Raw genomic sequence first — 14,607 nt, 5'->3', positions numbered from 1 at the left:
CAATGAAAACGATATTTTAATTCAGAATAGGTATTTGAAAAGTTCACCTTTTCTAGCACAAATGGGGAAAAGAAAAAAAAAAAAAAAGCAGTCCTAAAACATCAAAACTGTGGCCAAAGAATTCGAAGAAACACTATTTTTCCAAAGCTGCAATGTTTTCCATTCATCTGGCTGGGCCAGCAGAGCACTGGAGACCTGGATGCACTGCACTCATGGCTGGTTACCCTAAATGACCTGCAGGGAGATCTTCTTATCTCTATCCCTCTGTTTCTCCTTTCAATCTCTGTTTTGTCTGTTTGTATCACTAGCTCTCAAATCGCCACTGATATATGCACGTGCAGCACCCAGCACAACCTTGTTTCAGGCTCCAGCGGGACCTTTAGGCATTACCATCCTGTAAACAAATAACAATGATAGTGAGTGTAATTACAATCGTCAAACTATTCCAGCTCCACATCATTAGCCATGCCCTGAGCTAAATAACATTTCAATCAGTTCGATATGTCATCTGTGGCTTTCTTCACTGTCACTTGCAATCCAGCAAACTCCTTCCTTCACGTTTCTAGATTAGACAGAGGGTTCTCAACTGCAGACATCCAATTCCCTGTTCAGGAAGCAGTGAGACCTTTCCTCTTCTCACAGATTTAAGATGATATCCAAGCATCATGAGACACAGTGCGTATGTCTCCTAGGCCCATCCCATGAGAGCAGGACATTTACCACACATGAGAAGAAGACTTAATGCAGTGGCAAAGCAAAATACTCAGTGTCAAAGCCATATCGAGATGATCATTAAAGACAGATCAAAATTACCCAATGCAGGAGGAAAATCTATCGTTTGTAGAAGATTATGTTCTCTGATTATTAGTTTCAAAATTAGTTTTTCCTTTGGATTTCCTCTGAACTTAAACTTAGTTTGGAATGCCTTTGGTTTTGAATATTTCTAAAATTGTATTACTTCTCCTAAGTTGCTAGTCTGTTCTATTTACGTGAAATTCAAATAATATTGCGAAGTATCTGCCATCAGTTTTACTGTGTGCCAGGCTGAGTTCCCTGATGAATTTCAAATTTCAGATATGAAACGGTAAAGGTTAAAAAAAAAAAAATGTTACAAAGGGTACTTCATGCAGTAGCATAAACTTCTGTTTTCTCAAAACTTGTATCAGTTCATCTCACCAGGACCAGCAGGGGAAGCACACTCTGCCTAGGCACTGGCAAAGGCACACAGTGAGACTGTAGGGTCTCTTGCTGGGGTCATTCAAAATTTGACTGTACAAGCCCCTGAGCAATATGACAGGGCTTTAAAAATGGCCCTGCTTGAAGTACGGGGGTGATCTGGAGACCTCTAAGGTGCTTTCCAACAAAAGCTTTTCTATAATTGTATGAAATCACCTGAAATAGATTAACCCTTGTCATTATTCCTATCACAGGAAATAACTGTGACCCCTGGGTAACAGGTGAGCTTACTGCGACACCAGGGAGAGCCTTCCTGTACTGAAAGGCAACCTGTAGGAAAGCTGGGGAGGGAGTCTTTATCAGGGCCTGGAGCGACAGGACAAGGAGTAACCGCTTTAAACTGAAAAGTTAGATTTAGAATATATATTAGGAACAAATTCTCTACTGAGAGTACCTCACATCCTGTGCATCTGCCAACTTCTGCATTTTATGGTTGCCTCCCCTACTTAAGAGAGGACATTGGAGTGCTGTGTGAAACACTCAGATCTTACAGGAACAAAACAATACCTTACCTTTTGCGTTCAAATACGTGCCCAGTACGTTCAGCTAAAACAACTTCTAACCTACAGCGTTTGGTCGAAAGTTCCAATTTCTGTCTCAGTTTCATGTACACCAAATTTTCAAGCAGGATTTCTGGGCCAGTGTCGTCTGTCTGTGATAGACTGCTTTGCTAGATCATCATTCACTGCTCCTTCTGCCAGGCACAGGCCTTTCTCTCTTAATCCCTTGTAAGAAAACTTGCAGAGGTATATGGGGTAGCAGTCAGCAGTGTAAAAGAATAAGAGACATACTGCCTTCGTACATAGATATACAACACAATATCAAAGACCTCATCAAGTCCACCAAGGAAAGGAAGCAATGCAGGAGAAAGAAGACAGGACAACAGGGGGAATGGAGAGCATAAGGGAGGAGGCAGCCAGTGGCCTTAAAAACAAAGCATAAAAATAACTTCCAATAGTGGGACATAGTGAATTGGAGCTCTAAGGTCTGCATCTAGAGATGTCTTTTATCTTTATCATGCAGTTGTGGAGATGGGTCCTCTGGTTTTGGTCATGTTTTTTCACATTCTGCAATTATCTCCCAAGAACCACCCCCTGTTGGGCAGAAAGGTAGAGGTGCGCTCCAGAAACACAGCGATGGCAAGGAGTCCTCCACTTCATTCTTCCATTTTTTTCCAGCTGGAAGCATCCATAGTTGTCAACTGAATTGGTTTTGAGGAGTAGGAAAGACAGCATTGCTGGATTTCTGCTTTCTCCTAGATCCTATCATACCACATCATGACAGTTGTCTTTGTTTTATGTCCTTTTATGCCTGGATGTTTCTCATTTTTATGAGTGTGGGGTTTTCTATTTTTCTTTCTTTCTCTTCTTTCTTTCTTTCGTTTTCTTTCTTTCTTTCTTTCTTTCTTTCTTTCTTTCTTTCTTTCTTTCTTTCTTTCTTTCTTTCTTTCTTTCTTTCTTTCTTTCTCTTTCTTTCTTCCTGTCTGTCTGTCTGTCTGTCTGTCTGTCTGTCTTGTCTCTTTCTGTCCAGCACTGATTTTATTGCTACTTGTGCATATCCAGACTGTACAGTTTTCTCCATTCCCTCTGTTTCTTCCCTGTGTCTTGCCCCTCTTCCCTGCAACTGAACAGCATTGCCTTGATCAATGAAGTGGCAACATGCGGCTTACACAGTAAACTGCTGAAATTACAGCTATAGCCATGGAGCACAGCTGCAGATCAACAGAAGACCACCAATAACTCACATTTCTAAACTGCTTGTCACGATTCTTCAGTATGCAGGCTGTGATGCTGCCAAGAGCGATCTCACCTCTTAAGCACCCATCCATTTCTTCTCTTCCCAGACTCTCAAGGTATCCTGGTCAAACCACCCCCCTTGCCCCATCTCTCTGTCCCACATTCCTTTTCCCTCATCTTTTTTTTTTTTTTCTTTCAGCATAGTATCTCCATAGAAGCTGCTGCTCCCCAACTCCGAGTTGACTAGGGCTGAACTATTGAAAAAGAAAAGAAAAGCTATAAATTATAGTGAGAGATGGTGAATACCTAACGATCTCTTAAAAGCAGGAATTTAAGGGAATAAGTAATTGATAAATGGAGTTAAGATCACTAGGAAAAAATCCACTCTTGCAATCAGTAGAGTTAAGAAGTTTTTCAAGTACATTAGAAACAAAACTTAGAGTAATGACACAGATCCAATACGGGATGGGTATTGCTTCAGTGAGAAATGATGAAAAAAAAAAACCAACATCACGTACATGTGTATGTGTTGTTGTGTATTTGGAAAAAAAACAGGCTAATGAAAACTGCATGCTCAATTAGACGATTTTTTTTGTTGTCATTGGTAGGGAATTGTGTGCTTTATAACACAATATGTGTTATATGTTTTTTATATATGTTTTAATAAATAGACTTTATTAGATAACTCATTTTGAATGTATAGCCTAGATGTTAGAAGAATTAACAACATGCAATATTATTGTAAAAATTAACAACATGTGGTATCTAAATAATATTTAGAGATGTAAAGGTGTTTGGCATTTCAAAGTCTACTTCTCCAATGAAAAATGTGTTAGAGCTTCTGTTGGATGTAACGTAGCCTGCTCACTTCCTGCCCACCTCAGCAGGACAGGGGATAAAATCGGGGAAAAAAAAAGGAACAAGAAAGCTCATGGGCTTTGATAAAGGCAGGGATATTGCTTATCAATGATTGTTGTGGAAAAATCTCTCTTAACTTGAGGAAATTAATTTAATGTCAATTAATTTGTATAAGTTTAATTACTAGTTCAGGTGTTGGGAAGCAAAAGGACAAACATCAAACCACATAGGGGTAACACTTTTCCTCCTCTTCTGGGCTCAACTTCACTCCAAGCACCTGTTTTCCACCTGCTGATCTCGCTCAGTCCATTCACTGGGGAAATGGGCAGCACAGGAGGAGGCTGTGGTTAATGTGCAGCAGTTCTTCTCTGCCTATCCTTTCTTCTCGTTTCTACTTTGCTCCAGTGTGGGTCCTCCACAGGCTGCAGACCCTGTCAGGAATATTCATCTGTTCTGGCATGGATCCTCCACAGGTTTCAAAGAATATCTGCTCCACATGGAGCATCTACTTCTCCTCCTCCTATGACCTTGATGTTCCCTCTGTTGTTCCTCATTCTTTTTGTTCTCTCCAACTCTCTCCATCCAATATTTTCTGTGCATTCTCAGAGGCAACACACCTTGGCTTGTTGTCTGAGTTTGGCCTATGGTGCATCTGTTGCTGTGTCCAGCACAGTGCAGCCCCTGACCTTGCTACCAAAACCTTGCCACAAATCTCAATACACCTGTTAAAAGAGACCCTCCTGTTTGTTGCCCTTCTTTGGACACTCTCTAACAGTTTTATATCTTTTTCTTATACTGTGGTGCCCACAACTGCACACAGTACTCACAGTACGTGGAATAGCAACAGAGACTGCCTGTAATTTTCTCTTCTCTGCAGAAGCTCTGTTGCTACCACTGTCCGGAAATCATCACTATCACAGACAGGAGTAGCATTCCCTCCTCCCACAGTTGGTTCTTTTTCCCCCAGACTTAGACACCATCCACAAAAGCAAAAACAAAACAAAACAAACAAACAAACAAACAAACAAAAAAGAGTCAAAAGCCCTCAGGAAGGCAGTGGTGCAGAGCGTGGAGAGCCTGGGTTCAAATCCTTCTTCTGCGACGCTCTGAACCTATACCGCACCACAAGCTGTCCGCTAACGTATGGCAGGGCAAGGAGGAAGAAAGAACATTCCTCCTGCACTTTCCATTTACTGTTGGCTGACAATTCTGTAGAGTTATAAAGCCTCAATCAGTGCGATACAGGGTTCTTCTCACATTGTCTCACTGTGCCCTAAGGGGAACAGCTCTAATTTAATAGATGCTTCACCAGAAAATCATGAGTCATCTGCAGTTTTGAAGTTTTCTCGGATCAAGTCCCTTCAGACAGTTGAGGAATTTGCTCTATCACCTATGAAAACTGGTGCTCTAATAAGCTAGTGAGTGAACAAGAGAGAAATCCTCTGCTAGATGACTTGACAAATTTGGTCTGAAAACAGTGTTGAGGCAGAACAATCCACGATTTTTGCCTTGGATGCACAGAGAGATTGGGGGTAGTAGAATTCTTTTATTCTTCATTGATATAAACCTTTTCAAAACAGGTGTTTGCTCAACCTTGCTTCCACTGTGTGCATGGGAGGGAGATAACTGAAAGTGGGGAGTGTTGCTTGAAACCTGCAAGTGGCTGAGGTCCAGTGGGGTTGGAGGCTTTCTTACTCCTTTTGGAAATGCAAAGCAACCTTGCGCCTACCCTGCACTTGCAGAAGGATCACGACAGCCCAAAGCACAGAGGCTTTGTAATTACTGCATAGGGATTGGGAGCAGGGGGCTGCAGGCGTGGCCTCTGTGAGAACAGTGCGGAAGCTGCCCGTGTCAGATAAGAGCCAGCTCCAGCCAACTCCAGAAGGGCCACGGCGCTTGCCAGAGCTGAGCCTATAAGCGATGTTGTTTGCACCTGCGGGAGAGCAGATTCAAGAAGGGGGAAATACTGCTGTGCAACAGAAGCTGGAAGAGCAAGGAGAGAGAACCAGCCCTGCAGCCCCCAAGGTGAGTGCAGCAGGAGGCAGGAGGTGCTCCAGGCTCACAGCAGCAGTTCCCCTGCGGCCTGGGGAGAGGCCCCTGCTGGAGCAGGCTGTCCCCCTGCAGCCCACGGGTCCCACACGGAGCAGATCTCCACGCTGCAGCCCGTGGAGGAGCCCCCTGTGGAGCAGGTGGATGTGGCCTGGAGGAGGCCGCGGCCTGTGGAGAGCCCCCGCAGGAGCAGGCCCCAGGCCAGAGCTGCAGCCATGGAGAGGAGCCCACGCAGGAGCAGGGGGCCTGGGGGGAGCTGCCACCCGTGGGGGACCCAGGTTGGAGCAGTTTGCTCCTGACGGACGGACCCTGTGGTACAGACCCATATCGGAACAGTTCCTCAAGAATGGTGGCCTGTAAGCAGCCCCCGCAGGCTCATTTCGGGAAGGACGGCATCCCGTGGGAGGGACCCCGCGTGGAACAGGGGCAGAGAGGGACCGTGGAGGAGCAGCAGGTGATGAAGTGTTAGGGATGTTGTGTTAGGTGATAGTGTTAGGGACTGACCACAGCCCACATCCCCCATTCCCCTGCAACACTCGGCAGGAGGAGGTAGAGCAGGGTGGATAGGAGGTAAAAGGGGTTTTAAGTTTGCTTTTAATTTTTCACTATTGTAGTCTGCTAGTGATAGGCAACAAATTATATTAATCTCCCTGTGCTGCATGTGTTTTGTCCAGGACGATAATTGTTGAGTGATCTCCCTGTCCTTATCACAATTCCTTGAGCCCTTTTCATCATATTTTTTTCCCCTTTTCCTTTGAGGAGGGGGAGTGAGAGAGTGGCTATGGTGGAGTTCAGCTGCCCAGCAGCTTAAAACTACCAAGCAACAGTCCTACTATCCACCGACCAGCGTCCTTATTCAAGCCTGTTGCAGCTATGTATGCTGCTCTGCTCCGTCTGGGATGTGGACCTACCCATGGTATCTGGGGCCAGCTCATATGGACTAGAGCCTTACAATCTGCAGGAATTCCCCTTCAGTGGGAACTTGCATCACATAAAGACGGTTCTCCATGGTGGAAGACAAAGCCTGTAGGAATTATTAGAAGTCGACATCCTCCATCGCTCTGACCCCCGAGATTTGGACATAATTTCCAAAATGAGCAAAAGGGATCTGTGTCTGCCCTGATACGAAGGAAATCACTGCCCCTGGAAATCTAGTCACTATGCTTTGGTGACTTCATCAGCGTTTTTGTTCTGCTTTGTATGCATCAAATGGAAAAGAGCTACCCCAGGAACACTGTGCTTTGGTGGCAGACATCTGCTTGCAGCTGAGGACATTACTTATGTTTGCGTGTGAAAATCACACTTCCCTGCTAAAGTACATAATATTGGGCCACATGCTTTCTAGCATATCACCTGTCAGGGAAGCAAACCCAGGAAAAGCACTAATACGGCCCTGTGTGTCCCTCACGGCTGTAAGCACAGCCACAAGCACAACTATGTTCCTATATCAACTGCCTCCTTAGCCCAGTTCCTGGGTCTCTTCAGGTCTGTTTGATATTCACCTTGACACCTTTGGTGGAGGCCTTGAAGGAACACACAAAGTGTGAGAACACCTTGTACTTATTAGGCCAAGGTAATTCCTCCCCACATGGATGGGCACATATCATCTCCAAGAAAGGGGCTCCCACCTCCACGACTCCCGTCCATCCTCCACCTCTCTATGTCCTTGCATGAATAACGACCTGCACAGCTTAACCTGGACAGGAGCCTGAAGTCCACAACGAGAAACGCTCTGATCTGGGCTCCTTCCAAAAGGGCCACGCAGATATAACTCGAAGAATGCGTAAAACGTTGACCCTAGCTGACGTAATTTCTGTTGGTTGATCTGATGCAAACCTGTGACGCACCCAGCAGCCCCTGCAACTCCTGTGATTTTACCTGCAGCCCCTGCAACCCCTGTGATTTTACCTGCAGCCCCTCCAACCCCTGTGACAGGTCCTACAGCTGGCTCCGGGGACTACCGGGAGCTCCACCGGGGGCTCCTCCACGGGCTGCAGCGTGGAGATCTGCTCCATGTGGGACCCGTGGGCTGCAGGGGGACAGCCTGCTCCACCAGGGGCCTCTCCCCAGGCCGCAGGGGAACTGCTGCTGTGAGCGCCTCCTGCTGCACTCACCTTGGGGGCTGCAGAGAGGTTTCTCACTCCTCCCTGACCCAGACGCTGCTGTGCAGCAGGTTTCTTTCCCTTTCTTAGGTGGGCTCTCACACAGGCGCAAAACATCATCCTTTTTGTCTCAGTTCTGGGCAGCAGCGGGTCCCTCTGGAGCCTCCTGGAACCGGCCCTTATCTAACATGGGGCAGCTGCTGCATTCTCCTCACGGAGGACACCCCTGCAGCCCCCAGCTACCAGAACCTGTCCTCGTAAACCCAACACAAGACACCGACCGAGCCTCCCTGATTCCCAGCAGGTGGGTCAGGCTGGGAACCCAGGCCAGTGCCCGGCAGACCCTCCTGGGCCTTGAAAAGCAAGCTTTATGGGGACGGAGCACCCAGAAAGAACGGAGTCACACAACAGGATTCATTTCCAAAACCGCCTCGTAGACACCTGGGCCAAAGAGCAGGGCCTTGAGCGGGTATATCACAATGACAGAGTTCATTTCCTTCCCAGTAGCTGGCATGTGCCGTTTTTTGGGATTTCGGGGCTACAGCGTGCTGCTAAGAGGGATGTCTTAGCTCTTGCAGGGCAGTGCTTCCACTAAGGCCAGGACTTTTCTGCATCTTCTACTGCCCTGCAAGCGAGGATGCTTGGGGCACACAGGAAGCTGGGAGGGGACACAGCTGCAGGGATTCCATAAGACACAAGCAAATGCAGCCTTGGCTTGGTGACACTTCCTGTTGATTACTGCTCAACACAAATTACCTCGAGCAAGTAACTGTGACGACTAAAGGAAAGAGACGTATGGATGCTGCTAAGCTCTTCTAGCTTGTACCAGGTAGGAAAGATACCTCTGTAGCAGGCGTGAAGAGGATAGCACTAATTAATTAGATGAGAAGTGGAGGAAAGGCACTTAGAGGTAGTGAAAATCAGTTAACGTGATGATCCGGGGAAGCTTCAGTCTGCTTAAGGAGTAGCAAGAACAAGCCTAAAGTCATAGCCAAATACAAGAAAGAGAGGAGGACACGCAGCATGAGAAGCTCCCGAGAGAAAGGAGCTCTGTTTTGGGTAAAAATCAGTCCCTTTTTCTATCATGGAGACATCCAAGGGCGTAGGACACGTGCACTTCAGGGAACCAAGAGATGCTGTGCATTTCTCTCGTCCCCCTGACACAGCCACTAGGCGACGATGCTTCCAATTCTCTCTAAAGAAACCTTGCTTTCTCAGGCCCAGGTGTCCAGCTGCACACCAAGGACGTCCCTGGCTCCCAGGCACAGTTCCCAGGCCGAAGGCCGAGCTCCCCTCCGAACCCCCATTCCAGCAGACCTTGCTCCTGGCATTGTGGAGCAGCCACTTCATGTCAGCCTTTTCTCCTGGCAGTCAGCTTACCGCCGTAACCTCTGCCATCGGGGCGCCCGAGAGCCGTGTGAGGTCAGCAGAGAGTCACTGTCAGCCTTTGACCTCACAAAGGTGGGTGGCCATAAGTGCCCTGAGCGTCCAGCTCGCATTGAGTACTGCTGGTGGCACTCGAGGCGTGGAGGTCTGCATGGTGCAATGGGAGACGCCGATGTCCTGCTGCTGGAACAAGAGACGCTGATGTGCTGCTGGTGCAGGAGGAGACCTGAAGGTGCTGCTGCTTACAGGTGCTGAGGAGCGGGCAGCCTCAGCGGGCAGCTGAATCAGAGGGCAGTGAAGCCAAGCAGCTTCCTTCTCTGGGGAAGGGGGCACAGAGAAAGTGATTGGAAATGGGGTACAAGCCCTCAGCCTCTAAAAGCAATCCCTCAGATGCTGAGGTATAATAAAGTTAGGTATATCTGTTTGACTCTAGACCCCAACATGTTTGTTAGTGTTCTGGTTTGTCCACTGCTTTCTTGTGGGGGATTTGAGTTGGCCATTACTGCTTAGGTGAATGCTGACTTCATAGCTATGGTGCACTTCATTCTTAAAATGGGAAGTTTCTACCAATTTCCTGTCCAAACTTGCTCATAAGCCAACTGCAGTCATCATTTCAGATGTGTCTCCCAACTTACACATTTCCTATTTCTCCTTGATATTTACTCAAGAAATTCATTTACGTAGAGACAACATATTCTTCTCTCAACTGGCCTCTGGCTGGGCAGAATGATGTCCTTTCATTCCCTTCCAGACAATAGGCAACTTGTTCCTTCTGTCTTGTGAACTCTTCCTCCTAAGTTCAATGTGAATACAAGTGGCAGAACTGTGCCTCATGTCTCAAATGAGTGTCAGGGCTGCCTTGTCCAGTGTATTCATACTGGAGGGGAAAAAAATGAATAGCCATACACACTATATAACCACTTAACTTTTTCAGTCCTCCTTGTGCTAACAGTGCATGAACGTGAGGTTTTGTTGTCATTTTGTTTGTTTGTTTGTTTGTTTTAAACTCCTGACTACCATATAGCAAACATGACAAAATCACCCTTTTTTGAGAATCTCTGAGAATGGCTCTGCTTTGTATTATCACATGTCACTTCACCTGAACCATTTCAATCACAAGCGATAGCCTTCTGTCAGGCTTGGTAGTACTTCCCAACCTTATGTCACCTGCAAATCTCAAAGCTCCTGTGTAATTTTTAATCTTCAGCCACCATGTCCATACCGAACATATCTAACTTTGAAGTCAGCTCTGCCCTGAATAGGAGGTTGGGTTTTCAGAGGTCCCTTCCAGCCTACATTTCTCCATGAGTCTTTGCCTCCTTAGCAGCTGCAGTTTCAGAACTGTCTCTGAGAATTACCATAGGTAACCACTCCTTTGCTGGTAATTCCCTCTTCAGTGTGAACAATTGCAAATTCCCTTTATTCACTTGCAGCCCCAAAGCTCAAATCCGTAGATAATGTATCAGAAGCTCACAGAAAGTGAAATAGATGGAGTTCATCCCCTGTGTAGGGAAGAACTGGTCCTACAAAGGAAAGCTACTAAATTGTCTGGAAACAATTTAGCTCTGATAAATTATCTTGTAAATTACACATTACCCCCTACTTCCCTGGTCTTATCTGTTCTTGCTACAAAACTTTGCACGGTGTTAATGTCAAACTAACAGGCCCACACTTGTCTGGATAACTCTTTACCCTCTTCTGGACAGAAGTATATTTGTTACTCTCCCATTCTGGGGACTATCCCCGATTTGCACAATTGTTATGCATTTTTCCTACTTGACTTGTTGTTCTGCGTGCCAATGCTGTTAACAGGCTAGGTAGATATCAGCTTTTCATTTTTCACTTGAATCACTATAGATTTTTATTTCACCCCAGATGATGTTGCGCCTAGTGCCCTACCCTCCTTTTCAATGGGAGTCCTGTCACTGCCCTTAAGATCACATTGTTGTTGCTGTTAGATGCAGGAAATCAGATTTGCAGCATTTGAGACATCAGTAACTTTTGACCTATTTTTGCCTCAAGTGTGCAACTGTCCTAATTTGTTCTCTTTCTTCCCTCTGGTTTCTGTGGCTTAAGTACCACTTACTATTATTGTTTAATTTCCTATGTGAAGGAGGTTTTTGGTCATTCTTACTTTATTTCTGCAGTTTTTAACCTCTGAAACATACCTTTTCTCATCGCTTTTTTCCTCTTTGAATTTTGAATTTTAACTATGCCTTCTCTGCGCTCAAGTCCCAGAGCTGCTTAGTCAGACTCAATTATTCATTTCCTTAGATTTCAAGGTTTGCATTTCTAAGCCTCAGAACCTTCATTCTAAACCTGGTTTTGTCTGTCTTGAAATGTAAAATGAGAAAAGTCAGCTCATGATCACACTTTATTCAAATTTTACTACATTTAAACCCATACAGGAGCCAAGTCTAAAACGGTCTTGTATTTTTTCACTTTTGGGAAGAAAGCCATCACATAGTATACCTGGATGAACATAAGTGGTAATTATCTTTCAATCTTTTGCTGGGAAGTTAAAGTCTCCCATAATTCCCATTATTGTTTACGTGTCTGATAACTGTACAGAGATAATTCACTATTAGACTGGAGCTAAGAGCAAAGAGCAGGCTAGCAAGGCTGTCTATCTTTAGCAGTGATTTGCACAAAACCACTCTTTTGCTGACCCATAACATTTAATTTCTCTATCCTCTGCTTCTTGCTAACACAAAGCACCATCTTATTCCATCCATTTGCCTTGGTTTCCAGCCTTCCTGAGATTTATCGGTCCTTGTATGACATTCATGCCTTTGTTTCACCCTTCCTGTGTTGACACTTGTCATAACAGTTTTAGATCCTGAACATGATCATCTCAAAGTTTGCCTGACAGTTAGGTCTTCCTCACATTGTCATAGAGTATCAGGTCTCCACCACTTGAAATAGATCGTATTGGATTAGATTATTGGCACCGTCTCTTGTGCTGGTAGTCCATTATCTTCACAGTCCATACAACTGGCCATCAGTGAACATGAAGCGGCCTTATCCTGCCCATTTACCTTTCTGGAAATCAGCCACTCTCTCTGCCTAGAGCAGGGAATGGATTTTCCTCACCTTTCTTCAAAAGCTCTGAAGTTTTCTGTGATCTTTCCAATTTTATGGTATGATAAGCTTTTGCTTCCACTGAAGGGTAGAAGTCATTATGAATAGTGCCAACAAAACAGAAACATAACAATGAAAACGATATTTTAATTCAGAATAGGTATTTGAAAAGTTCACCTTTTCTAGCACAAATGGGGAAAAGAAAAAAAGGAAAAAAAAAAAAAAAGCAGTCCTAAAACATCAAAACTGTGGCCAAAGAATTAGAAGAAACACTATTTTTCCAAAGCTGCAATGTTTTCCATTCATCTGGCTGGGCCAGCAGAGCACTGGAGACCTGGATGCACTGCACTCATGGCTGGTTACCCTAAATGACCTGCAGGGAGATCTTCTTATCTCTATCCCTCTGTTTCTCCTTTCAATCTCTGTTTTGTCTGTTTGTATCACTAGCTCTCAAATCGCCACTGATATATGCACGTGCAGCACCCAGCACAACCTTGTTTCAGGCTCCAGCGGGACCTTTAGGCATTACCATCCTGTAAACAAATAACAATGATAGTGAGTGTAATTACAATCGTCAAACTATTCCAGCTCCACATCATTAGCCATGCCCTGAGCTAAATAACATTTCAATCAGTTCGATATGTCATCTGTGGCTTTCTTCACTGTCACTTGCAATCCAGCAAACTCCTTCCTTCACGTTTCTAGATTAGACAGAGGGTTCTCAACTGCAGACATCCAATTCCCTGTTCAGGAAGCAGTGAGACCTTTCCTCTTCTCACAGATTTAAGATGATATCCAAGCATCATGAGACACAGTGCGTATGTCTCCTAGGCCCATCCCATGAGAGCAGGACATTTACCACACATGAGAAGAAGACTTAATGCAGTGGCAAAGCAAAATACTCAGTGTCAAAGCCATATCGAGATGATCATTAAAGACAGATCAAAATTACCCAATGCAGGAGGAAAATCTATCGTTTGTAGAAGATTATGTTCTCTGATTATTAGTTTCAAAATTAGTTTTTCCTTTGGATTTCCTCTGAACTTAAACTTAGTTTGGAATGCCTTTGGTTTTGAATATTTCTAAAATTGTATTACTTCTCCTAAGTTGCTAGTCTGTTCTATTTACGTGAAATTCAAATAATATTGCGAAGTATCTGCCATCAGTTTTACTGTGTGCCAGGCTGAGTTCCCTGATGAATTTCAAATTTCAGATATGAAACGGTAAAGGTTAAAAAAAAAAAAATGTTACAAAGGGTACTTCATGCAGTAGCATAAACTTCTGTTTTCTCAAAACTTGTATCAGTTCATCTCACCAGGACCAGCAGGGGAAGCACACTCTGCCTAGGCACTGGCAAAGGCACACAGTGAGACTGTAGGGTCTCTTGCTGGGGTCATTCAAAATTTGACTGTACAAGCCCCTGAGCAATATGACAGGGCTTTAAAAATGGCCCTGCTTGAAGTACGGGGGTGATCTGGAGACCTCTAAGGTGCTTTCCAACAAAAGCTTTTCTATAATTGTATGAAATCACCTGCAATAGATTAACCCTTGTCATTATTCCTATCACAGGAAATAACTGTGACCCCTGGGTAACAGGTGAGCTTACTGCGACACCAGGGAGAGCCTTCCTGTACTGAAAGGCAACCTGTAGGAAAGCTGGGGAGGGAGTCTTTATCAGGGCCTGGAGCGACAGGACAAGGAGTAACCGCTTTAAACTGAAAAGTTAGATTTAGAATATATATTAGGAACAAATTCTCTACTGAGAGTACCTCACATCCTGTGCATCTGCCAACTTCTGCATTTTATGGTTGCCTCCCCTACTTAAGAGAGGATATTGGAGTGCTGTGTGAAACACTCAGATCTTACAGGAACAAAACAATACCTTACCTTTTGCGTTCAAATACGTGCCCAGTACGTTCAGCTAAAACAACTTCTAACCTACAGCGTTTGGTCGAAAGTTCCAATTTCTGTCTCAGTTTCATGTACACCAAATTTTCAAGCAGGATTTCTGGGCCAGTGTCGTCTGTCTGTGATAGACTGCTTTGCTAGATCATCATTCACTGCTCCCTCTGCCAGGCACAGGCCTTTCTCTCTTAATCCCTTGTAAGAAAACTTGCAGAGGTATATGGGGTAGCAGTCAGCAGTGTAAAAGAATAAGA

Source organism: Anser cygnoides, chromosome W, assembly GCF_040182565.1.
Source record: "Anser cygnoides isolate HZ-2024a breed goose chromosome W, Taihu_goose_T2T_genome, whole genome shotgun sequence".
Lineage (NCBI taxonomy): Eukaryota > Metazoa > Chordata > Aves > Anseriformes > Anatidae > Anser > Anser cygnoides.
This window is presented reverse-complemented; position numbering follows the sequence as displayed.